A 25,211-nucleotide genomic window follows, 5' to 3' on the forward strand; every position below is an offset into this window, starting at 1 on the left:
AAGTGCTCGCTCCACCAAATCTAGGAATAGCCATTTCTTTACATAAAAGTTGATCACTAGCATCTTGGCAATTCACATAAGTGACATTGTCATGAATCAACGTGGCATCACTGGTTCCCTGCAGAGGCTTCAGAAACAGTGTCTTTCACACTGTGCAGCCATCTTTGAATAACGCTCAGAGCAGTCCCGGTGCTTATAGGAATTTTCCTGTTATATGAATCCCAAATGTCTTCTCTACCAATGCTCGCACCTGTAGTTGAAATAGTGTCAATGGCAGCCAATTAAGCATCAATATCTCGTCTGCCACTCTCTGAGGCAACTGACAAATTGGCAGTTCTGATGCCCTGCTGCAAAATATTGTGAATTAATGGTGACAGCACATTATCGCCTGTGTGGTTCCTTTATTCGCGATCTCGGCCCTGATGTTCTGAAAAGCAATTTAAATTTTCCCACTGAAAATACAATATATAGTTAATAAGTCATGCTTATTTGCAAGATAACAAACTGTGGATGAAAGGATCAGCAATATTTCGAAATCAGGCAGAGTGTGTCTGCTCTTTCTCTCTCAAGTCCAGATGAAGTCTGCCTTCCTCCTGTCCATCATGTCTGATTGCAGAGGCCCCGCACATCCTCCAAACATAAGAAACCCCTCGTCGTGACACTACATTCCCACAAACATACGAAACACCATGGTGGGGCATTTCACACTGTGAACAGACTACAAGCTTTGCTGGCTGGGAGAACTGAGAAGGGAGTGTGAAAAAGAGTAAATTGCAGGAAAGATTATCAGGGGGGAGCCCTCTTTTGGCGTACAAATTATACAAAATCAAGTTGGCTACTTGCTTACCATTTCGAAAAGATTATGCAGTGTATATGCTGCATTTTGCTTTCTAAATTGGCTACCCATTAGAGAACTTCTGACCTGTTTTAGTGGTCGCAAATGGAAAATCGGGCTGTTTGCGATAGCTAAAAAGGGTCGTAGCATGTACATACCCAATTTTGCAAATCGGTAACCTCTTACCGACTTGCAAAATATGGTTTGTGAGTCGCTATTAGGAAGGGGCGTGCCAAGGCCTTACCTACCTAATAGCAAGTCGCAGGAGAATGTACGATTGTTTTGTGACAGCAAATGCGGTCCCAAAACAATCGCAGTTACCACCAATTTCAACTTGGTGGTAATCCAGTCGCAAACGGGAAGGGGTCCTCTTTGTGTTTGGCAGCGAAAATATTTTTTAAGAGCAGGCACCACTGTATGGCCATAAAAAGAAAAAGAAAACTTAAATTTTTGTTTCTTTTAAACAGATCCCATTTTCCCTTAAGGAAAACAGGCTGCATTTAAAAAAAAAAATGCCTTACGTAAAAAGCAAACACAGACATGGTGGTCTGCTGTCCCCAATGGGCCACCATTCCTGTAATTGTAGGCCATTCCCCATGAGTCTCAGATTGTGACCTGTCTCATGAATATTGATGAGGCAGGTCACTTGTGACCCTATTGGGTATTGCTAAATATGTCTGAGACACATTAGTGCCGTTTGTTTTCTGAGTCGCAAATTGCGAGTCGCAAAAATTCTCATTTTGACGAAATGGTCGTACATCTGGCTTTTACTCTTGCCAAAGTGTTCTGCACAGTTCACTGGGCTCTGCTTGGAATCCTCCTCCATTTTGTCTGCAAATGCATTCACTTCCATTAGCCTTCCATTAATCTTAAGTAAATAATTTGACAACTTGGTTTTACCTTCAGTGTATTGATTCTTTCTAGACATCCCAGTGGCAAGCAACCTGAAGGTGTACATGCATTTACTGGGTGGAGGTTACCAAACTGACTTCTTACACTCTGATTACGTGTTGTGTGTCGGTGCAACAGATCATGGGGCCTTATACTAGTCAAGGTTGTGCTGATTACATTTTGGCCCATATTGGAAGCCTCCTAATTTACTTAAAGTTGATGTACATGTATTTCCTTTGTCTACCATGGATAGGTGATGCTAGCCACTCTTTAACTATATAAATCTAGCAACAAAAAATTTCCAGATATTATTTGGTTGCACACTACTTTATGTTTTTGTTTAACATTATACGTAATACTTGGGGTATATTGTCACTGGTGCTGGCCAGTTCCTTTAATCATTATGCAAGGTTTACATTTCCACTCACCCTTATATACATTTCCTGCCTTTGAAACTGCTTCGGATTACCAGATGGATTTGGCCGCTGGCCTCTTCTAGGCAAGGGGTCCACTTAGCCTGATCCAGTTTTCCCATTAGCCTTAACTGAGGGGGGCCTACTGAAGCTGTCACTTTCCTAGTATTAAAAGACAAGATGTTGTTTAGGCATCAACACTACTTCAACTTATCACCCTCCCAATGCTCTCACATTTCCTGAGCTACTATTTACACTCCCACACAGACCAATACCTTGTCACCATAGGGAGATTCCTAATATTGCATCTATGTCTCACTGTGTGCCAGTGAGATGAGTATCTCTTCCTACCTAGAAACAATAAAGTGCTTTCCACAGCAAAACAACCAATAGATAAATCATTGGGAATGTGCGCCCCAAATTAGTACTCCTTCCACCTTTCTCCTGGCATACCTCAAGCATACAACTCTGTGAAGAATCAGAAGTCATTCCTCCTCTCAGGGCTTGCATATAGTGAGAAGTTTCTCCCCCTCAGTGAGAATAACCTTACTTCTTAAAGGCAGGTTACAGTGAGTGTTTCTGTGGCTCCCTACCACGGTGAACAGGGTACTAGACTACCCTTTGTTTCCCCAGGTGCGCTCAGCCTTCATTCCCTTTCATTTGCCTGTCACATTTGTAGCCCTCATACATCAGCTTCAGTGAGTCCATTGAAGCAGTAGTAGCATGTAGACAGATCATGGAGGCCCACCTGAAAACCTAGACTTCAACCCTGCCACCCTCCACAAGCAAGAAGTTTCCAGATCCAAGAGCATGGCTTAGTTGAGACTTACGAAGACTGTGAGCCGGGGCCACTCTTCCCCTAAGTGTGAGAGGCCATATGTATGGTCCCAAACAAGTCCTACTCCAGGTGCATTCCTGAAGATGGGTCCACTTCAAATCTGCGATAGGTAGATGGTCTTTCTCCCTGCTCTTTAACTCCATGCTCCAAAGTCTCACTTCCCTGGGATCTTCCGAAGATCCAGTTAAAACTATTCTAAATGTGCCAACGTGATGTCATAGGTGCGGCAGAGAATGAGGCTGCAGCATGTCATAGTACCAGCCAAAGAGCAGCACTGAAAGCTTTACTCATATCTGAACAGGCATTCCCTTACACATACAAATCGTAATCTAGTAGGTCCCAGACTAGCTGCAACCTACATGAAACCCTCAGCATTAACCTGGGGTTAGAAACACGTACCACATCTTACCCAACTCCACACCGTACTATCCGATTCTAAGTAAACAGCAAAGGTAAAATCTGAAGAGAAAATTCATAATCATAAACTGCTGCAACAAAAACGCTTCATTAAGGTTGCAAGTACACGTGATTTTTTCTATTTCGACTAGTCTTGATGCTTTAACATTTGAATTAGCTCCACTCCCTACATTTCTGCATCAGCCCATGAAACTTATTCTTGAGCAAACCTTTAGATAATGGCCGCAGGGTTCTGATATAGGATGTAATTCTCTCTAACTCTGAATACAGAGCTACTTAATGTCAGCTTACTGACCAACTTCGACACCACCACTCTACCCCTTTTTGCAAATTGATACCTCATTGCAAAGCATATATGACATCTTTATGATGTATAGCACTGCACCACAACATACAACATACCTCATCGAACACACTGAGATCACAAAATTCCATAGCTCATCATACACTACTGCATCATTTTTTGATTTATAACATCTGTTCATTGAATTTTGTTACATTTTCGATATTCAGATTACATAGTGCCGACATAATAATGCATAACATGTATTGCTTCTATGCTATATGAACTGTGCTTCCAACAAGTTACAGGCCACCGCTGGCCCGGGTGCGTTCCTGGTGGGGGCGCGAGGAACAAGAGACTGTTCCTGCGCCCACCACCCCCTTTTAAGTGGGGGCAGTGGGACCACCAGGCAGGAGGCTGGTCTAAACCAGTCTCCCCCAAACGTCTGGCGTTCGTGTGAACCGGAAAAGTGCTTCCGGTTCACTGCCGGGGTCTGGAACGACCGCCATAAGGTGGGCTTGGGGGGGGGGGGCAGCCGACCACAGGGAGGTCCCCCCCGGGAGGTTTGGGAGGGGCTAGTGGGGGGGGCTGGCCTCGCGCCGGCCATTTTGCGCTTGGGCTATTATATTTATAGCCCAAAAGTAGCCCAATTATAAATCTGTTGGGCTCCTGCTCCCAGCCACCATTTTAGGTTTGGTGACCTGGTGGCTGGGAGCTTAGCTGTTGGTGTTTTTGTCAGGTGTAGTTCTGTTGTGTTACAGGAATACATTTAGTTGCGAATTTCAATGGCGTCTGAAGATTACCGGGTCCTTGAGGCCCTCCGGCTCCTGAGTGAAGCGGGCCAGATGGACCTGGTCGCGGAGCCGTAGCGACCTACACGGCAGGCCTCGGCGGGCGTGGCGGCGGCCGCCTGCACTTCACCGAAACGTCCACGAACAATGTCGGTAAGTGAGCGGGGCTGCCCACGCTTTAAAAAGGCGGCCCCTGCTCGTGGTTTGCAGCCTGGTTTAGTGGGAGCGTCAGGGGAGGCGGGCGGTACGGGCGGGGAGGGTCGGGAGGTGTGGCACGCCGGTAAGGAAGTGGCGGGTGTGCCGGTGTCGGCCGAGCGTTCGTTTTCCTCCCCCGCGGCGAGAGGCAAACGCGGGGGAGGGCGGGGTACCAAGAGGCATTCTGCCTCGCTGCCGACGGTGCCACTGACTGGGTTTATGGAGGCGGGGAGCACCAGAGGGGGGTTTACTGGTGAGGCGGCTTCAGGGGGCATGTTGCGCGAGAGCGGGGAGGTTTTTTCCCGCTCGAGGTTTGCGCTTGAAGCAGGGGAGCGTCGAGACAGTGCAGGGAGCCTGAGAGGCTCTAGGGCATAGGCAGTTTTATAAAAGGGGAGCTCTTTTCAGGGTCCTTTGCCTCAGGGCAGGCATTCGGGGCGAAATTAGTGACAGCTATGGCAGGGGATCAGGGGGATTTAGGGATAGATAGCCCTTTATTGTTTTCTTACCCCTTGTCAATGAGGGGAGAGACAGGGTCTGTTGTGGAGAGCTCTTTTGAAGAGGGCGAGTGGGCTCAGGTGGGGGGGTGGAGTTCTCATCAGGAATTGGTTTCCTATAGAGAGTATGGGAGTGTTGGGGCATCAGTTTCTTCGAGTGGGGGGGTTTGATTTCACCGGTCAAGGGTACGGAAGGTCAGATGATGGCAGGGGCGGGGGGGGGGGGGCTGGTTGTAGAGATGAAGGTTTAGCTTTTGGTGATTTGGAGCCGGCTGGGGGGAGCCCGGCTTGGGAGGGATTGGATATTTTTCCTTCATGGGCGGAAGGTGTTCGGGGTCTTGGTAAGGGGGATGCATCTGAGGTGTCTCAAGTCGAGGGGTGTGAAGGGGGTGTGGGTCAGACGTCGCTTGCGGGGGTTGGAGCTCGAGGAAGGGAGCGTGCAGGGTTAGGAAGTTCATTGGTCCGCGGGGGTGGTCAGGGTGTGGGTTCTGCGTCTGTGGTGGTTCAGGCGATGTTGGAATGGAGTGGGGACGAGGAAGGGGTGGTTTCGCCGCCTCCGAGTGGTATGGTTCATTCCGGTTTTTCTAGGGGTAGGCGGCCTAGGGAGGCTTTTTGAGTTGTCAAGGGGCAAGTGTATCGGAAAGTCTCCAGGGACCCAGCACACCAGTCCAACATTTTTCTTTACAGGGTAGGAAGTGTAGCAGCGCAGCGGACTCGGTAAGGCGAGGCGCAGCCCAGTTACACCGAGGAGAAGGGAGGGTGAGCCCTTGCGCGGCACATTCCGTACCAGCCGGGGATCCCGTCGCGACCAGCACACGAAGGTCCGGTGCGACTTCGTTGGCCCCAACGTCAGGCAGGCCACGGTGGTCAGCCTTCACAAATGAAATGGATTGTCATGCCAGTCAACGGATGGGGGAGTACCGGCGTGTAAAGTCGGCTCCCCCGCAAGGTGGTCACTCAGGGGGCGCTGGGGCCAGTTTGGGCCATGCAGGGTCCGGTAAGGCCCGTACTGTTGAATTTGCTAATGAGGTGTTGCAGGTGGAGGAGCCAATTTTGCTTGACTATGATGAGGACAGCCCCGAGGAAGGGGAATTGCAGGATTATGAGGAGGGGGGCCTCTCATGTGTCTCGTAGTTTTTTGCAGGTTTCGGGAGCGGTACCCAAAAAACAGCCGGTGGTGGTAAAAGCCAAAGGAGAGCGCGGCCCATCGGCAAGGGCTCATCCTACAAGGGATTCATATGAGAGATCGGCGATCGGAGTCCGTCCGAGCATCCTCTTTAGAGCCAGGTGAGATCGCTACAACACAGGCCAAACCTAAAATGGTGTCTGTGGGGAAGGGGGGGGAGGGTAGTGGGGGCGTGACGGAAGGGAGATTGTATAAGGGAAGGTATGTTAAAGACACAGGGGTAGGCACAGGGGATGGGGGAGTAGTGCTGGATACTAAGGTTGAGAGTGAGACTAACACAGATGCAGCAGGTGGCAAGGAGCCCTTGATAAGTAAAGAATTGAAAATTAAGAAGCTTCCTTACATGGGGGTGACAAAGCCTTTAGGTGCCCATTTAATGCTGGCAACGAAGGAGCGCATATGGAAAGGGGAATACGTGGAGATTTTGAAACTCCTTCATAGGGAGGTGAGGTCTAAAAAGGGTTCTAAAGAAGAGGAGAATGAATTAGCCAAGCGCCCTAAAGTACCATTGACAATTGAGAATTGGACAGCGGCATTTTTGATTTATGCCAGCGTTTACTGTGAGAAATTTCCGGAGCGCTGCATGGCTATATTTAAGTATATGGATGTCATACGGAAGGCCCAAATTACGGGTAGTGGTTTTGCATGGGCACAGTATGACGAAGAGTTCCGGGCGCGTATGGCGTGGGACTCTGAGGCAAAATGGGGAGAGTTGGATAATGACTTGTGGCAGCATACAATGGGAGCAGTTCCTGGGGGCAAGACCATTTTCACAGCTAGCGGGTTGCCTTTAGTTTACCGGCCCTTTCAGGGGAAGCCCACCCCGGGGCGGGGCGGGGTGGGAGGCGCAGCTGCGACACAAATTGGAATTGGAGCATGCTGGGATTTCAACAAAGGTTTATGCACACGGGAATATTGCAAGTACCGCCATGAGTGCTCTAGGTGTGGAAAAAGAGCTCCCCTTGTTAATTGTTGGGGTTTTAGACCGCTAGGTGGACAGCAAGGGCAGCAGTCGAGCGCAGGATCATCTGGCACCTTGCAGCAATCCCAGGTTGGAAGGGGGGGTAGGGGAGCACAGGGTGCTGGGCCAAAGGGCTCCTACTCCAATTAGATTGGCGAGGCTAGAGGAGGCATTGCGGGGGTATGAGAATTTGGGGGCAAAACTGACACTTTTGGAGGGGTTTCAGTGGGGATTCCATTTGGGTTACCAGGGGCCAAGGCTCAGAAAGTGGGCGGATAATTTGAAATCAGCTGCAGAGCATAGCACGGTTGTGCGGGAGAAACTGATTAAGGAAGTGCACGAAGGGAGGATGGCAGGCCCTTTTGATGATTGGCCAGTTCAGAATTTGATCATATCCCCTATTGGGGTGGTGCCTAAAAAGGAAGAAGGGCAGTTTTGAATGATTCAGCATTTGTCATGACCAGAGGGGTCGTCAGTAAATGATTTTATTGACGAAGAGGCTGCATCAGTGTCATATTCCCCAGTTGACGTGGCTATGTCCCTAGTGGTGACCGAGGGCGCAACTGCAGACATGGCAAAGTGTGACATCAAGTCAGCCTTTAGGTTGCTTCCAGTCCATCCGGAAGATTGGCCTCTTTTGGGGATCCATTTTGAGGGCAAATGGTATGTGGACAAGGCATTACCGATGGGTTGCTCTGTGTCATGTGCTCAATTTGAACTTTTCAGCACCTTCCTCCAGAGGTATTTCACACAGCGCACAGATCACATTTTGGTCATGCACTATTTGGATGATTTATTTTTTGTTGGTTCCCCGGGCTCCGCGGAATGCCAGAGTGTGCTGGACACTTTCCATGAGCTCATGGAGGAGCTAGGGGTGCCGTTGGCACCAGAAAAGACAATGGTGCCTGCTACAGCTTTATCCTTTTTGGGTATTGAGATTGATTCTGTGGCAATGCAGGCTCATCTGCCTGATGACAAAAAATTCAAAATGCTGGCTTTGCTTAACAGAATGTTGTTGAAACAGAAGATGACGGTGAAGGACATTCAAGTGTTACTGGGTCATCTTAATTTTGCATGCAGAGTTGTCAGGGTGGGAAGGACTTTTTGCAGGCGCCTGGGCCGTGCATCGGCAGGATAGCATTTACCTCACCATCATGTGCGCTTGTCGGCAGGGGTGAAGGAAGATTTGCGTATGTGGTCAGTTTTATTGTACTCCTTTAATGGAGTGCCACTGGCTAGAGAGGAGGATGTACAGTGGGATGTCCAAATGTTTTCGGATGCGGCATGCAGTGATGGTTTTTGCATTTACTGGCAGGGAAGGTGGTGCGCAGAGAAGTGGCCGCAGGATTGGAGGAATGGGGGAGGAGCATTACTTTTTTGGAGCTTTTCCTGCTACTGGTGGCTTTGACCATTTGGGGCAAGGAGCTGGAGCATAAGAAGGTGCTTTTCCGGGTGGATAACATGGCAGTGGTTGACATCGTCAACAGGCAGTCAGCAAGAGATGAGCAGATTTTGAAGTTGTTGAGAGTGTTTGTGCATGGCTGTCTGCGATATGACATTTCATTCAGGGCCTTGCACGTTCCGGGTGTGGACAATGACATAGCGGATGCTTTGTCTCGTTCGCAGTGGGGGAGATTCCATGGGCTGGCCAAGGAGGCAGACAGGACACCGACCCCGATGCCGGAGCACCTCTGGTATGTAGGCAACGTAGGGTATTTCAACTGGTGGTAGGTTCCCTGTCTGTGTCTACGCGGGCAGCATATGCACTGGCGTGGAGAGAATTTATGGCATCTGGAGCTTGCACGAGGGAGGAGTCTTGGCGCCGTTCTGAGGATGTTGTTCAGTGTATCTTAGAACTCATTGAGAAAGGCTTGTCCAGGGTCACTATTGCCTGGAAATTGGCAGGAATTTCTTTCATGGGTAAGCTTTTTCGGGGCTATTCCCGTTCTGCTGGGGAAGTGGGTAGGAGAATGCTTGAGGGCTGGGCTAGGGAGCGGGGAGGTGTTCCTCTGTCTCGCTCACTGCTTTCTTGGCAGACTTTAACATGCTTTTTGGAGGTTTTACCTGAGGTTTGCAGGGATGACTTTGAGTCTTCTTTGTTTGCTCCCTTATGGCGTTCATGTTTTTTGGGGCTTTTCGGGTTTCTGAGCTCTTAGGTACAAAATCTAAGCGGGGCATTTGCTGGCAAGATGTGTTTTTCTCGGACAAAGGTTTGAACATTTGGCTGGCCAGTTCGAAAACTGATCAGCTGGGCAGGGGGAAGGGTGTGTGGTTGGAAGTAGAAGCTCCCAGTTCTATTTATCCTCTGCGGTTGGCAAGGCAATGGAAAACGTTGTCAGGAGGGGCTGGGGGCGATTTGTTTTTTAAACATATCAATGGCGCTCGGGTAACAGATTATCAGCTGCGTATGTTTTTGCGCAAGGGTTTGCAGAGGATTGGGTTGGACGGGGCGCTGTTTGGGATGCATTCTTTTAGGATAGGGGCAGCAACTGAAGCTCACAATAGGGGTTGGTCTCAAGGGGAAATTATATGGCTAGGGCGCTGGTCGTCAGACTGTTTTCAAAAATATTTGAGAGTTAACACGGGGGAGGCGCATGCGTCAACCCCTCTTTTATGGGTCTCATTATCTTTTTCTCTTTTTAGGTTCTGTGGCTGGGCCCCATTCAAAGGAGTTGACGGTTTGGATTGTAGGGCATTCGTTCATCAAATGGGCACAGGTTCAAGCGTGCAAAAGTTATTTCAGGAAAATGTTGGGGTTCAATGAGCATCTTTTTAGAATCATGTGGAAGGGAAAAGGGGGAATGCTATGGAAGGACCTTATTCCGTGTTTAAATAATGCAATGGTGAGGGGCCAGTGCCCGGATATTTTGTTGATACATTTGGGCGAGAATGATCTTTGTGGAGTAAAGGGTGTGGTATTACTATGGGCAATTTAAAGGGATTTGGCCCTGTTGAAGGAGCGCTGGTCGGGATACCATGTTTCGTGGACGGAATTGGTCCCGCGGAGGGTTTGGAGAGGGGCTTTGAACCCCAGAGCTATTGATAGGGCTCGGAGGAAAGTGAATGCGGAGATTTCTAGGTTTTGCCGCAGTTTGGGTTTTGGGAGAGTGACTCACAAGGAAATCCGTTTTGAGGCGGTGGAGTTTTTTTGGGATGATGGAGTGCATTTATCCAGGCTTGGGATGGATCTATATTTGTTGGAAATTAGGGAAGTTTTGTCACGGTGTGTGAACGTTCAAGGGCATGGTCAGGGAGTTTAAAAGTTCTTTCTCTGTGGGGGGCAGAAAGAGGGGTGGGCAGTTTCCCCCCTACCCCCTCTTTCTGGGTGGTGGGGGTTATTTGAATTTTGACAGTTTTACCAGAGTTTGGTGGATTAATATGATAAGTTGGGTTATCGACAGGGAAAGGATAGGTTGCTTATAAATCTGTTGGGCTCCAGCTGTTGGTGTTTTTGTCCCTCCCTCCCTCAAAAATTTTCATTCTTTTTATGTCTTCCCCCCCCCCCCCCCCCCCCCCCCTTTTTATTCGTTTTTCTTCATTTTCGGTTTTTCCTGTGGTGGGTTTTTTCTGGGACACATGTGCAGGGGTTTTTTGTTATGTAATTGTCGCTTGGAGCAGGTGCTGTGCGGGGGTTATTTTAATTTTGACAGTTTTGCCAGAGTTTGGTGGATTGATTTGTTAAGTTGGGTTATCGACAGGGAAAGGATAGGTTGGTTATTTTTAGTTCGGTTACACAGGTTGGTGATTGATAGCTGTAAAGGGGCAGGCAGGGGAGTTTGTTTAACAAAGGGTTGTATTTAGAGGTTTATATGGGGTTATACAGTAATGTAATGTTTGGTATTGTTTTAAATGTTGTAATGTACGGGCGGGTTCGAAGAAATTTAGGGGAGGGGGTGGGGTTGTGGGGTTAGGTATATGGTTTATTTAGTGAGGTTTAGTTTTGGAAGGCGTTTGCCAAGGTTTTAAATTGTTATGTGCACCTGTTCCAATAAAAGCGGCCTTTTTCACACAAATTCTTAGTCCGTGGTCTGCTTCCCCCCCACCCTCCCTCCCAATAGTGGCACGCGCTAGCTAGCGCTTGCCTTGCCTAGTGTGTACCTCTAGGGAGTGTGTAGTTAGTTACATCGGGAGGTTACATAGGCGAGGGCGTCTGTGCATGTCATCAATTACATATTCTTTTTACCAGCAGATCGTGCGTTACATACATTCAATTCCGATCGATGAGGCGTGTATATGATTCAAGAAACAGCAAAACTCAGTAAAGGATACAGCTTAAAAAGAGCTAAGCAATAGAGCGATAGTCTCTTCCAAGAGATCACCCCACCCCTATCTCTGCTTTGTGTACATTATTTGACGTCTACAATATATGTTCTTATCCCATTACGTGCAGGTGTTCGAAGGATTGAACAAGTGCGCATGTAATAAATAGGTAGCACTTGCACTCAAACATAGGTAAATAAGGACAAATATTTAAGGGGGTGGCTCATTTGAAGTGTTGACTGGTCTACACCTACGGTGTCTACTGCATCATACAGTATTACAAACCCACATCATACCTCACCAGAGGACATAGCATCTGACATTCTCACAAAGCTTACGCCTCCTCTACACAATGTCTGGAAAGTTGAAAAGTATTCCTCACAGGCTTAGCCTAAAATTTGTCTGCATTTCTGATGGCACTGGAACTCACAAATAATGTGTGGGCTACTCCAGGAAACCCTAGAATATTCAGATGGCCCAGTATTTAGGAATATTCAGATACTTAAAAATTTCCACATATGTAAAATGTACTCTCTCTGCGTTTCCACAATTGTAAATGATGTGTAAAAGTAAATTTGCACTTTTCAATGTTTAAGCTTTGGTTTTTCTATGGAAAACATAGATTTCCCTGGAGATGTTACTTCAAATCTGCGATAGGTAGATGGTCTTTCTCCCTGCTCTTTAACTCCAAACTCCAAAGTCTCACTTCCCTGGGATCTTCCCAAGATCCAGTTAAAACTATTCTAAATGTGCCAATGTGATGTCATAGGTGCGGCAGAGAATGAGGCTGCAGCATGTCATAGTACCAGCCAAAGAGCAGCACTGAAAGCTTTACTCATATCTGAACAAGCATTCCCTTACACATACAAATTGTAATCTAGTAGGTCCCAGACTAGCTGCAACCTACATGAAACCCTCAGCATTTAAGCACACTGGTGCCGGTGTTGGAGGTCTGTCCTGACCAGAATGACCTCCCCCTTCCTCTGTTCCCTCCCAAGAGCCTCGGCCCTGCAACAACCATGGTTGTCGTTGTTGAGTCACACACTACATCTTTCTCTGCTTTCAAGACTGTTCACCATATCATCAGCATTGTGAGATTGGGTTACACCCCAGGCATCTTGATCATCATGGGTGACCTGACCATGTGTATTACTAGTTTTTGCACATACTCTACATTGTGCCAAATGGACATGCTAACCAGCTTGGCATGTCGTTCCTCTGCATTCCAAGTTCTTATTGAATGCGTTCGCTCTTGTAGGCACACAATCTTCTTCTTGAATTACTCTTTTGACCTCTTTTCTACTCTAACGCCACCACCTTTTCTGTTAGGTTGGATTTGCGTATGTACCCTTTGGCTAACAGGCCAGGACAGATGCGGTGAATTCTTTAACCAATGATGGTGAGTCACGCATCCTTTTATCAATTTTCATGTGGTTACATGATGTCCAGTGTTTTGACTAGGCCTGGGCAAAAATTTCGTTCCGTTCGCGGAAATTGCGATAATTTGACATTTTCGCGTTCCGCGGAGAGCGCGAAAATGTCAAAATTTCCGCTTTCCGCAGCTTGGCGATAATTTGTTTCTTGCTCGCACTGTAAAATAATACATTCGCGCGCGCGATCGCCTTACCTGAATCCCTGCGTTCGCCGACAAGTTTTCTTGATCCGGTCGCGTTCTCCATGAGATGTTGGATTGTTTTTAGCCATTTGCGCTGTCTCGCGACAGATCGCGCCCGCAGTGACGTCATGCGTCGCGCGATCACGTCTTTCTTCTCGCGATCATGCACCGCGAGACAACTCAAAACAAGATGGCCGCGCCTGCGAGCAGCCACATGGGTAAGTTGGCGACCCGCAACAATGCAGAAAATCTCGCGAACATGCGGGAAAAAAAATTCCGCATCTTCGCGATATTTCTGCTTGTTTGCGATAATTTTAAACATTTTTGCGATAATTTGCGAAAGTGGATTTCTCAAATTCCGCCCACCCCTAGTTTTGACTATTGAGCAGAGTCACTGTGCTTTGATTCACCAGGTCTTTCATGCACTGTCTTCACTGCACTTGTTTCATTGTAAATAGCGCACATTGTTTTTTGTCTCACCACAGGTACCAACGGTGAACATACTGAACAGCAGGACCACTGGTTCAGTATAACACACCGTCGATACTGCGCATTACCTATTACAAGTGCATGTACCTCACTTTGTTGCAGTAGCTGTGTGCCCGACCCTGATGAAGGCCATAACACTTTGACAGGTCCCTAGGCCGAAACATGTTGGTGATACACTAATACAGAAGCCTCTAATGATGGCAGCTGTATTTTCAGCTATTTGTTTTTAATCCTGTCACAAGGTAGCCGATTAAAGTTGCCACATAGCTAACCTAGTAGCCAGTTTTAACCACATTCACCTTAGCACTGTACTCCACATTAAGCACATTACGCTGACATAGGGTTTTAGTCTAACCCTCCTCATCCACATTAAAAACATCCCTGTACTCCTCTCTCGCAGCAAGGGGGTTGTAGCCCGAGTAGAGACCGGGTCTTTCACGCAAGGAGGCACCCCTATGATGAAGCATGACACCTCTGGTGTGTGAGGGGAACCGTCCTTAAATTGATCCCTCTCAAGTACATGGGTGATTAAATCCTCTTGCACTTCATACTGCTTTCTTGGACCCGTGGCCTTTTTGTGTTTAAGGGGGCCATTATAATACTCAGTAAATGATTGTCCAGTCAGTGCTTTAAAAGGGAAAAGTGCAGTTATTATACACACACACTACAATATACTATGCATTAGTTTACAAATATATACATCAAGCAAATGAAGTCACCTTTGGTGACATTCTAAAATCACATTGACCCCTAATGTTTCATGACCTCCAATATCATAATTCCCCCCACCTATACCATATAGAACATCCCAATACAAGGGGGTTCCACTTCAAATGTAGCAGGCCTATTGGCTTTGTTGGAGTGAGTCACCACATTAAAATATAAGACAAGCCTATTGGCTTTGTCAACGGGTCATCACAACACAATATAAGGCAATCCTACTGGCTTTATCAAATAATTCACCACATTAAAATATAAAGCAAGCCTATTGGCTTTTTCAAGGCATCACCAAATTATCGGAACAAGAATCACATGCTAAAATCACCATCATGTCATTGGAATCACAAATCATATTTAAATAAAATCATTACTGTCAACAGAGCATTGAAATGTTCATCACATTCACTGCCTGCAATATATTTTAATAAAATATCATGACAAGTGTCAGGGGACGTGGCCAAATGGCAGTGAAGATGGTCGCATTGAATTAAGCTGTGCTGGCCCAGCTCATTCTGCACTGATCCTGCTGCCCTGCAGAGCCTGCTGAAGACTTACGGCTCTCCTCTACCAACAGCTGTGCTAAGTGCGGGCCCAGTGGAGGCCCCTGACCCGTGTGCTGCTCTGTTTCACTGGGTGGCCTGTGGTACTGGCTGGACCGTGGCTTTGAATGATTATGGGGGCAGAGCCTTAGTCGAGTCTACTCCACGCAGAATGTGGGAAGACCGAAAGTGTCCCTCCCTTCTCATTTTAATAAGAGGCCTGCTGAGGCAATGATAGGGGCTTGGAAAGTGCCACCCCCACCACAAATCTGACCTGGGCCTGATCAGCTGCTTGCTATGTGGAGGGCAAGCCTTCTCCACCAGGAGACACTGGCAAGTTGAAGATAGGCACGGTTTCAATTGGGGTTCCCACTGTGTACCCTTAAGGCCGAGGAACAGGGCATCACCTGCATGCATATTGGTGGACAGGAGTCGTCACTAGGGGTAACACAGGAGGACTAGAAGGGCGCCCTTGGGGATTTTAAACAGTTTTTTGGAGGAAGGGGGTTACTAGCCGATTATTACACCCCCTCCAACACGGGTACCCATCCCCAGTCCACATTCTTCCCCCTCCTTTCTTTTAAGGGGTGAGTGTTATTCAAGCACACCCCCTTTTGAGTACACTGCTGGGAAGTGTTAGGGCCCCAATGTTGTACTGTGTGTTGTATGTTTCGTTGCTTGCTCAGACTGTACTCAGTAAATGATTGTCCAGTCAGTGCTTTTTCTTTGAAAAGGGAAAAGAGCAGTTATTATACACACACACTACAATATACTATTCATTAATGTACAAATGTATACATCGAGCAAATGAAGGTACCTTTGGTGACATTCTAAAATCACATTGAACCCTAATGTTTTATGAAATCCAATTTCAAAATTCCCCCCACCTATACCAGATAGAACATCCCAATATAAGGGGGTTCCATTTCAAATGAAGCAGGCTTATTGGCTCTGTTAGAGGGAGTCACCTGGGGGGCGGATTTCAACCTTCTTAGTGGAACAGGCACCCAGGGTCCAATGAAGGTACCACCCCTGACATTCCCCATAGGCCGCCTGCCTCTTTAGTTATAGTAACAGGGATCACATCCTGCCGGTGGTGCAGTCTAAGGGACCCTGGCCAGTGGTGAATTGCTGAGTCAACAAATTCCCTGACTACACTGTCGACATACAAAGAAGGAGGGCTTCGTGTTTGGGAGTAAAATGGCATTTGAGAGCCATAGAAGTGAAACATGCATGCACAACATGAATACCATTTTCTGTGTCTCCCTGAGGTGAAGTATTGGGCCTAGCTGGAGGGTAGGGGCATAGCATCTGTCCCCCAGGTGAGAGGGAGACTCTGGCAGTTTGTTGGTACAGAAACATCGGTGCCCTCAGGGCAAACACAGGAGGATGAGGCCCACGAAGGAACAAGCAGCTATACAAAGGGCCGCAGGTGGTTGCAGTGAAGGAACGGCACAGAACGCTCCCACCAGTGGGTCGGAGGAAGGGGAGGAGGAACCGTCAGTAACTGACCTTACACTGGCAGATGGGCCCTGACCTCACATCCATGTCAGAGGACAGTGTGACATAACCTGCCCGAGTCAAGAGGGACCCATGCTGTATGTGATGCACCGCAGGTCACTCTTTGCTCTGTATGTGTCCCTACTATGAACTGTCACATGCAGGCCCCTCCTTAGTGTTGTCTGTAGGTACTCTATGATATACTGTGGGCTGGCCACAATTTTCTTTGCCTATCGGATCTATGGTATTATGTTTGGACCTGCCCTTCGTTGGTTTGTTACTAGCCCTTGTAACCACTGAGTGACCACGTCAATGTGAATTGCTGTGCTAGTGGTGGAGCATCTGTTGGTGTATTGGCCTGGGAGGGAAAGTTGGGATAATGTTATTGCACTTCTTTGCTTTAGATGTTTCCTTATCTCAATTTCAATTCAATTTTATTTTATTATGTTTTGGCTCTCAAAAGAGGGCCACATAGAAGTTTACAATAATAAAAGCAGGAGACAAATACAAATCAAGATTATGACATTTAAAAAGCATAATTAAGTACAAAAATAACATACAATGACAAGTCTACAGCAGGAAGCAATGTCAAACATCTCCAGAGGCATGTTAATAAATAGCTAAAAAACCTTTAAAAAAGTTAAAAATATAGAAACAGAACATTTCATTAGGAGGCCAATAAAGTGCTTGGAGAAAGCCGTTCAAAGTGGAAATGCCCAGACGGATACAAATAGGTTTTAACCATCTGAGACGCAATATACGGAGCGCAGGGCAGATCAATAAAACATGCATACAATCCTGGGTACTCAATTTACATAAATTGCACATAGGAGAAGAACCGTACCATTTGGATAAAAGTAGATTTAAAGGTACTAGGTCATAACGTAAGAGAAACCAGAATCTACGAATACCATGCGGCAAGTTCCATGTGACATAGGGTTGGGCCAACTTCATCACATAAGAATTAAGGAGAAGGTCTACATCCCTTTTTTCACAGATTAACTTCTTATCAGACTGAAAACATAGTTCCCACGAGGCCTGTTTTAATACGAGTTTTAACTGTAAGGGAGAATACAAAAACAAGGTGTTTTCATCTAATTTTAGAAGGGTTACGGCTTTTCTAAAATTCCTTACAAGTTGTGAAAACTCTTTAAAATTACCCAGTAATTCACTTCTGAGGAGAGCTCTCATCGTCCCTAGTTCGGCTCTAGCCAAGCAGGCCACCCATTTTACTAGGGCACATAGTCCCTGTACCCAACTGCTCCTGAGACCGAAATCGAGCCTACAAGCGGCCAAAGAGCACGCAGTATTTAAAGAAGATAGGGATCTTAAGAGTTTCCCCTCAATCTTATGGCAAAAGTCCCAATATTTCACCTCTATAAGTTCTATACCATACAGTATCGTTGCGGGGATTTTAGACCTGTACACCTCCAGTAAACACGAAAAGTGCCTTTTCCCCGTAGCCTGATAGAGGGAGTTTAAACCTTTGCCATGGGCGAGGGCTTTGCGTGAACTATGCTCAATATGGGGCCTCTCACTCAAGTTAGCCGTGATAATTTTCCCCAGGAAGGTATAGGAGTTAACAACCTCCAGTTTTTGGCCGCCGATATACCATCCAAAATTTACAGATCGGCACTTCTTCTTACCGGCTATGCACATAACTTTACTTTTAGATATATTAATCTTCATGCAGTGGGCAGCAGAAAAAACATGAAGGGCATGTAGCCGATTTGTAAGTCCTTTAGGAGTCAAGTCTAGAATAAGGACGTCATCGGCATACATCAAGCAGGATATTGGAGTCCCCCCCATCACCGGAGCAATACCCTCACTGGCAGACAAGGCGGCGGGTAGGTCTACAGTATATAAGGAGAACAAAAGGGGAGCCAATAAACAGCCTTGTTTAAGGCCATTCAAGGACGGAATTTGGTGGGAGAGCCCCCTTTCGCCCCCTTGCAAGACACTACACCAAGTCTCTGTATGGAGAGTCCGAACAAGCTCCAATAGATAAGCTGGAACACCAAGAGCTGCCAATTTTCTCCACAGCGTTCTACGATCTACTTTATCGAACGCTGTGGAGAAATCAATAAAAGCCGTATACACCACCCCCCCTCTCACCTGCACGTATTTATCAGTAACCACATGGAGAGCGGTGAGGTTATCTAAAGTACCATGCCCCCTACGGAAGCCAGTTTGTTCAAGAGGCAAGATATTATTCTCCTCGACCCAGTCGGAGAGGAAATTTAAAAGACATTTCGCAAAGACCTTTCCGATAGAGTCGAGGAGGGCTATCAAACGATAATTGCTGGGGCTATCCCTGGTTCCCTTCTTAAAAATAGGGACCAAGATACTTCCCCTCCAGGAGGCGGGTACCGTTTTAGACAAGAAACAGGCTTTAAACAATGGATACAGGATTTTACTCCACCTTAAAGGATCCTGCTTCAGGAATGTCATAGGGAGTTCGTCAGGACCCATTGCCCCAGAGGCACGCATATTTTTTATAGCCATCCCAATTGCTTCCTCTGTGGGAAAATTAATGAGTCCTTCGGGCGTTGCATCTAGGACAATATCTTCACCTGTAATACCATTCCCTGCATAGAGGTCCCGAATATAAGTGATCCATACCTCTTCAGCTATAGGGATGGGGCAAGGGCTTATTCTAGTACCACATCCCTTCCCAATTATTGCCCAAAATTCTCTAATCCTACCATGAACAACTGATTCCCTCAAGTTGATCCAAACTGTATCTTCCTTCTCCTTTTTTATTTTCGCCTTTAGTCTGCATCTCTTTCTTTTTAGTCTAGAAATTTCTTTTTCTCGTTCCATAACTCTATCTAGATATTGCTCACGGACTAGTTTATTTATTTCCTTGTTCAGGATGCGTAGTAAACTAGGCACCACTACCCCTTTTCTAGGGCGGGAAGTCTTTTTTACATGTAAAATAATGTTTCGCATGAGTTTTTCAAAATTAACTATTTCTAGACCACGCCACTCATTTAATTCTATTAAAGTTCCACATAATATATCCTGGACCCCATTAATGGCAGAAGGAGTCCAAAAGCACCTTCCCGTGGAAGCGTGGAAAGCAGCGTCACTGCCGTTAAGGGACCATGTCGCAGTGGGCATGGGATTTAAAGAAATAGTTATGAGCATTACACTATGGTCGCTCAGAGATGTAGGAATAATCTTAAAATCCTGAATACACGGAAACAAGCCATAATCCGAGATTGCATAATCCAAGATAGAAGACCCAAAAGGAGACTTATGTGTAAATTTGGCAGGCACATCGGACGGGAATCTCCCATTTAATATAAGTCCCTCAACGGCCGCTAGTTCTTTTAGCAGAATCTTCCCTCTTTTGTTAGTCACTAACTTATCTGGGAATAGGGGTTGGGGAACAAAATGCGCCTCTTCTTTAGATTTATTTCTGAAAAGTTTCAGACTAGCATTGGAAATTTTGCAGTTCAGATCTCCTACGAGAATGATTTCCGGAGGGGATGGGACATTTTTAATTTGATCAATATATCGAAATACCTGCTTCAATATGAGATTAAAACGCTCTTCTGGAGGAATATACACATTAAGAATAACAATGGGTGACTTTTTAAAATTACTAAACAGATTTGCTATTGTTATAGCGTGAAAAAATGTACTTGGGTCGGTGTAATGGGAAAAACTCCACTGCAATTTATTTGATAATAAACAAGCGATTCCCCCCCTAGCGTGACCTTTCTTGGAAGGGGCAGCTGGCACTTCCAAAACATAGAAATCCTTCGAAACGTCCAGCATATTAGTACACCAGGTTTCCTGTATACAAATCACATTTGCTCCTAAAGAGAATAAAAGGTCAAATTTCTCTGGGCTACTATGAATCCCTGCCGCATTCCAAGAAATAATTTTCAATGGGGTGTTAAAGATGGTGAAACAATTTGGGGTTATCTGTGGTCTTAGTAGCTAAAGCACTGTGCAGCCAATTCCACCGATTATTATCCTCTATGAAGGAGGAATTCTGAGGCAGAGGGAGTGGCTTTACCTGAGAGACCGAACGTTTCCCCTTAGAGACCCAAATCTTCAGGTCTCTAAGAGGGGAGGCTACCCCATATTGTTTATCGCCCTTTAGTGCCATCCCGAGGGAAGGGTTGGTATTACCAAGGTTAAAAATAGGGAGAACATCAATACCTGTACGTTGATAATTCTCAGCTTGCTGTAATATCAAATTTACAATGATAGATGAATAAAATTTAACCCTTATACTCAAAACCCTGTCTCCGCCAGACAAAGAGACTAGCTCAATGTCCCTAGATTGAATAGGGTGAAGACTTTCAATCTGGCTAAAACGCTTAAGTAGCCATGCTCTGTTTAGGGGTATATCTGCATCGAATAAAGGTAAAAAATCTAACACAAGAGTGTCCACATGAGCCTTTGAGTTTTTTGGATGGCGCGCAGGAAGAGAGCGGTCTCCAATCACTGGGGCAGGAGAGAAAGAAGAGGCCAAAGGGTTAAGGGGCCCACGTTGATATAGGATTGGGGCTCTTGTCGCAGTCGATGGAGAGGAACTCGGAAGAGGGCCCTCCATTTGCGGCAAAACTTCCAAAGACATTGGTGGGCAAAATTCACTTTCCACCTTTAAAGACGTAGAAGTTGGATCCAAGTCTATTTCTTCGTTCTCCGATGCAACTAGAGAGTTTTGGAAGATTATCCGTCGTTGTCTTTTCTTCCTGTATTTTCGGATTGGTTTCCTTTTATTCCCTTTATTCTTTCTATGTTTACCGTTTTTTTTTTACCATTACCTCTTGTTTATCTTCAGAAAGTTCTTTTTTATTTTCAGACATGAAGATTGGGAATAAATCTTGAACCACTTTAGAACCGGAAATAGATTTGTTTTCTTCCTCAATCTCTAGAACAGAGTTCTTAACACAATTGGGCACTGCGGTTAAAGGCTGAACTGTAGTATGAATTTGATGAACTATTGCTGCAGCCTTTATGCCAGTATCCACTATGGGCGCATTTATTTTCCCCTTTGGAGAACTGGGTTCAGCCTTGGAGGGGGAAACACTCCTCGTATCTGGTGATTTTTGTAACAATGTCTTCAGTATTTGGGTAACTGAATCCAGGATACAATCCGAGCTGCCTACAAATTTCCCCAGGAGAGATAGAATAGAGGCTAATAATTGTTCCAAAGCAATCATGGATTCTGATATCGGTTTATCACTAGCTTCAGCTGGCCGACAAATACCAGAAAGATTAAGACCCGAGCTCCTGGAAACATTTAACAGATCAGACATGTCCTGTCCGTTTAACGAAGGGGTACTACTATATAACATTAGCCCAGAGGGAGTGGCACCCCCAGAAGGCTTAATAGGATCCAGAGTCTCCAAATTAGCTGTATTTACATAGCGGCCGCAAAGTTCAAGATCAATGGATAACGGTGAGGAATCCCCACCTAACCTGTCATTCAAAGTAAGAGCTTGAGGCATAGGTGGTTGAGTCTCTAGTTTTCCTTCAGATACAAGAACTCCGAGATTACTCTCCCCCTCCCCTTCAGGATGTACAGGGCAGGCATTCACCGCTGCTGCTGTTTGCGGTGGCGCGGTCAACAAGGATGAGGACAAAGAGTTTGTAACAGCTTGAGTAAGATCCTCCTGAACTGCGGAGCGGAGAGCTTCCTTTACAGCAGAATTAGACTTCTTATCCATGGGAATGTCCCATAGCTCAAAGAGTTGGCATTGACCCTTCAACGGGGGATTATTCACAGATTTATTTCTTGTGCGGATGGTATCTATTTTAGCACCAGGTTTTCCTCCCACTAACCTTCCTGAACGAAGTTTTTTAGACATTTTCTGCAGACTTTTCCCACAAATCGATGTTATACAAGTGATTTACCTCCAGAATAAAAAGTCACAAAATAGTACAATGTACATAAGAGAATAAATATAGTTCTGGAGATGCAGCAGTAACTAACCGGTAGTAGATAGCAAGGAAGCGACTTAAGAATTTCACAGAAAGTTCCTTCCTCTAACTGCCAGACGTATATAATATGAATAACGGCAAGGACAATGAAAGTAACAGGGCCCAGCCCAGCCTACCTCAGCCACTGGGGGCCACAGAGGGCCCACCCTTTGCCCGGGCTTAGCCCCGGGCGATCCCACGACGTGGATGTCAAACTGGATTTATGGCGCCTCCGGGCGCGTAATGCGACGTGCGCGCCGCTAAGCCTCCTGGGAGTAGTAGTCCTCCCCTCGGCTGCCGGTCCGATGGTAATGCGGCAGCGGGAGGACTACGGGGCTTTAGGAGCAAGTGGCAAGCAGGTAGGGCTTACAGACAGCAACAGCAGGTCCTCGGGGTCCGCAAACAGTCACAGTACCTTTAAAGATGAAAATCAGGTCAAAGAGGGGGGGCCCAGCCCAGCCTCTTCCTGGCGATGACGGGCGCTGCGGTTCTGGCGAGGAGCCTAAATCCCCTCCCCGGCGCCGTTTGATGACACTGCTGCAAGGCGCCCGGGGCTGGGGATTCTGGGTAATGGAGTCCGTCGGAGCCTCGTACCTCTCACCAAATGCTGGTGGACAGAACCTCTTGGGGGGGATTACCCCTTCAAAAGCAGCCAATTCCCTTGTGGCAGCACAGAGCACAGGAACCTTCGCAAGTAAGTAAATATCAGAGCGCGTCCCGCGCTGCGGTTCTGGCGAGGAGCTTAAATCCCCTCCCCGGCGCCGTTTGATGACACTGCTGCAAGGCGCCCGGGGCTGGGGATTCTGGGTAATGGAGTCCGTCGGAGCCTCGTACCTCTCACCAAATGCTGGTGGACAGAACCTCTTGGGGGGGATTACCCCTTCAAAAGCAGCCAATTCCCTTGTGGCAGCACAGAGCACAGGAACCTTCGCAAGTAAGTAAATATCAGAGCGCGTCCTTATCTCTGTTTTTTATGCAATGGCATGATGCTGGGTGGTGGGGACACACCTGGGGGGGCACTTGTCTGTAGGTTGGGGACTGGTTACATAGGGAGCATAATTACTGTTGCACCCGTTATGACAGACAGTAGTCAATACACTGCACTCCACTACCTTCTCCTGACCTGGAACGTCCAGGGCATGGCTAGCTATGTTAAAAGATATTGAGTCTACTAGTAATCTGAGGCGTCACAGTAAACACATAACCTGCCTTCAGAACATCCATGTTTCTTCACCTGATCTGCAAAGGTAATACGGGAGGTGGAGGGGCATGATTGTTGAGACTGGATACACCAGATATTATAGGGGTGTCTGGATTTGGGTTGCTCGTGAAGTGCTCCTTTTGATACAGCACACAACGCCAATCTAGAGGGTAGGTATGTGGTGTTGGAGGGGATGTTAGACTGACCTCCAGTCTACCTACTTTCACTATACCAACCGTATTCAAAGCAGGCAGCCTTCCTTTAATACATTTACACCTGCACCGTTGAGTAATACACTTGTTCCTTATATTTAGGGAAGCAACTACAATTTTGTCCCCAATGTAGTTCTGGATTGGTCCCATCAACAGGTACCGGTACCACAGTCCATCACACTAGTGAAATATCTACAAAGGTGGGCATCCCACACATAGGTGGCAAATGTTTGGCACCACCTCCACCTGGACTCCAGTGAATACTCATATTATTTGAGTAAACATGATCTCTACATTAGATTTGACCTTTTCTACTGCAGTGCTGAGGCGCTATCCTAGATGACACAAGCTGAGTGTTTGAGACTTTCCTCTTTGGACCACAATCCACTCCACATCTCACTGACATGGGGCGGGGGATGTTCCTGCATCCCAACTTGGTGCCTCCCTGCACAATGTAGCATTTCATGCCACCCTTGCTGACCAGCTTGACTTATACTTCTGGGATAATAGGAGGACTGCCTCCAACACCCTGGTAGAATGGGAGCCTTCAAGGTGGTCCTTGAAGCTTGGCTATTAAAACAGTGTGTCAATGGCAAAAAGCTGTCGCTTCACAGAGATTTCCAGCAACTCAAAATGGACATAAGAGCACACAAACTTCTAGCACCCACTGTTCTGTCCTCCGTAACCCCACTGGTGCAGGAGAGACTCACACATAAAGCCACCCTTGCTATATAAGGCTCCTTGGACTATAGGGAGTACATGGGCAGCATACACGTAGAAGGGGATAAAGCGGAAATACTTCTCACCTGGGTTTTCGATCGGACTCCCCAGAACTCCATCACAACAATTCCAGATCTATCTGGAACCAATGTTAACTCACAGGAGGTGATTATTCTTGTGTTCCGATCCTACTACAGTGCACTGTATGCAGCCAAGGTGGATGCATATGCCTTCGCAATACAGACATTCCTGGATGAATTGTACCTCCCAAGGTAGCAAGCATCACACCAACCTGAGCTTGAGGCTCTGCTGACTGCCCTTAAAAAAATGTTGTGTGGTAAAACCCCAGGCATAGAGGTTGGCCAGTGGAATTATATGCTGCCTTTGTACCACATCTAGTTCTAAGATTCCAAGTTTATGAGTTGGTGCACTCCCAGCGGATACTTCCTCAATCCATGACGGAGGCAGTGTTGGTGGTGCTCCCCAAGCCGGATAGGACACCTTATTAGGAGGATCTTATCGGGCACTTCACACTAAAACATAGTCTGTAAGATTCTTGGGAAAGTGCTGGCCATTAAGCTGATACCAATTCAGAAACAGCTATTAGAACAGGATCAGAATGGCTCCATCCCTGGGAGGAACACCTTTCTTAATCTGCGCTTCCTATTCATGATATTTGTAGGAAAGTGGAATATTATGTGGTAT

This window comes from Triturus cristatus, chromosome 1_2, assembly GCF_964204655.1.
Source record: "Triturus cristatus chromosome 1_2, aTriCri1.1, whole genome shotgun sequence".
In the NCBI taxonomy this organism is placed as follows: domain Eukaryota; kingdom Metazoa; phylum Chordata; class Amphibia; order Caudata; family Salamandridae; genus Triturus; species Triturus cristatus.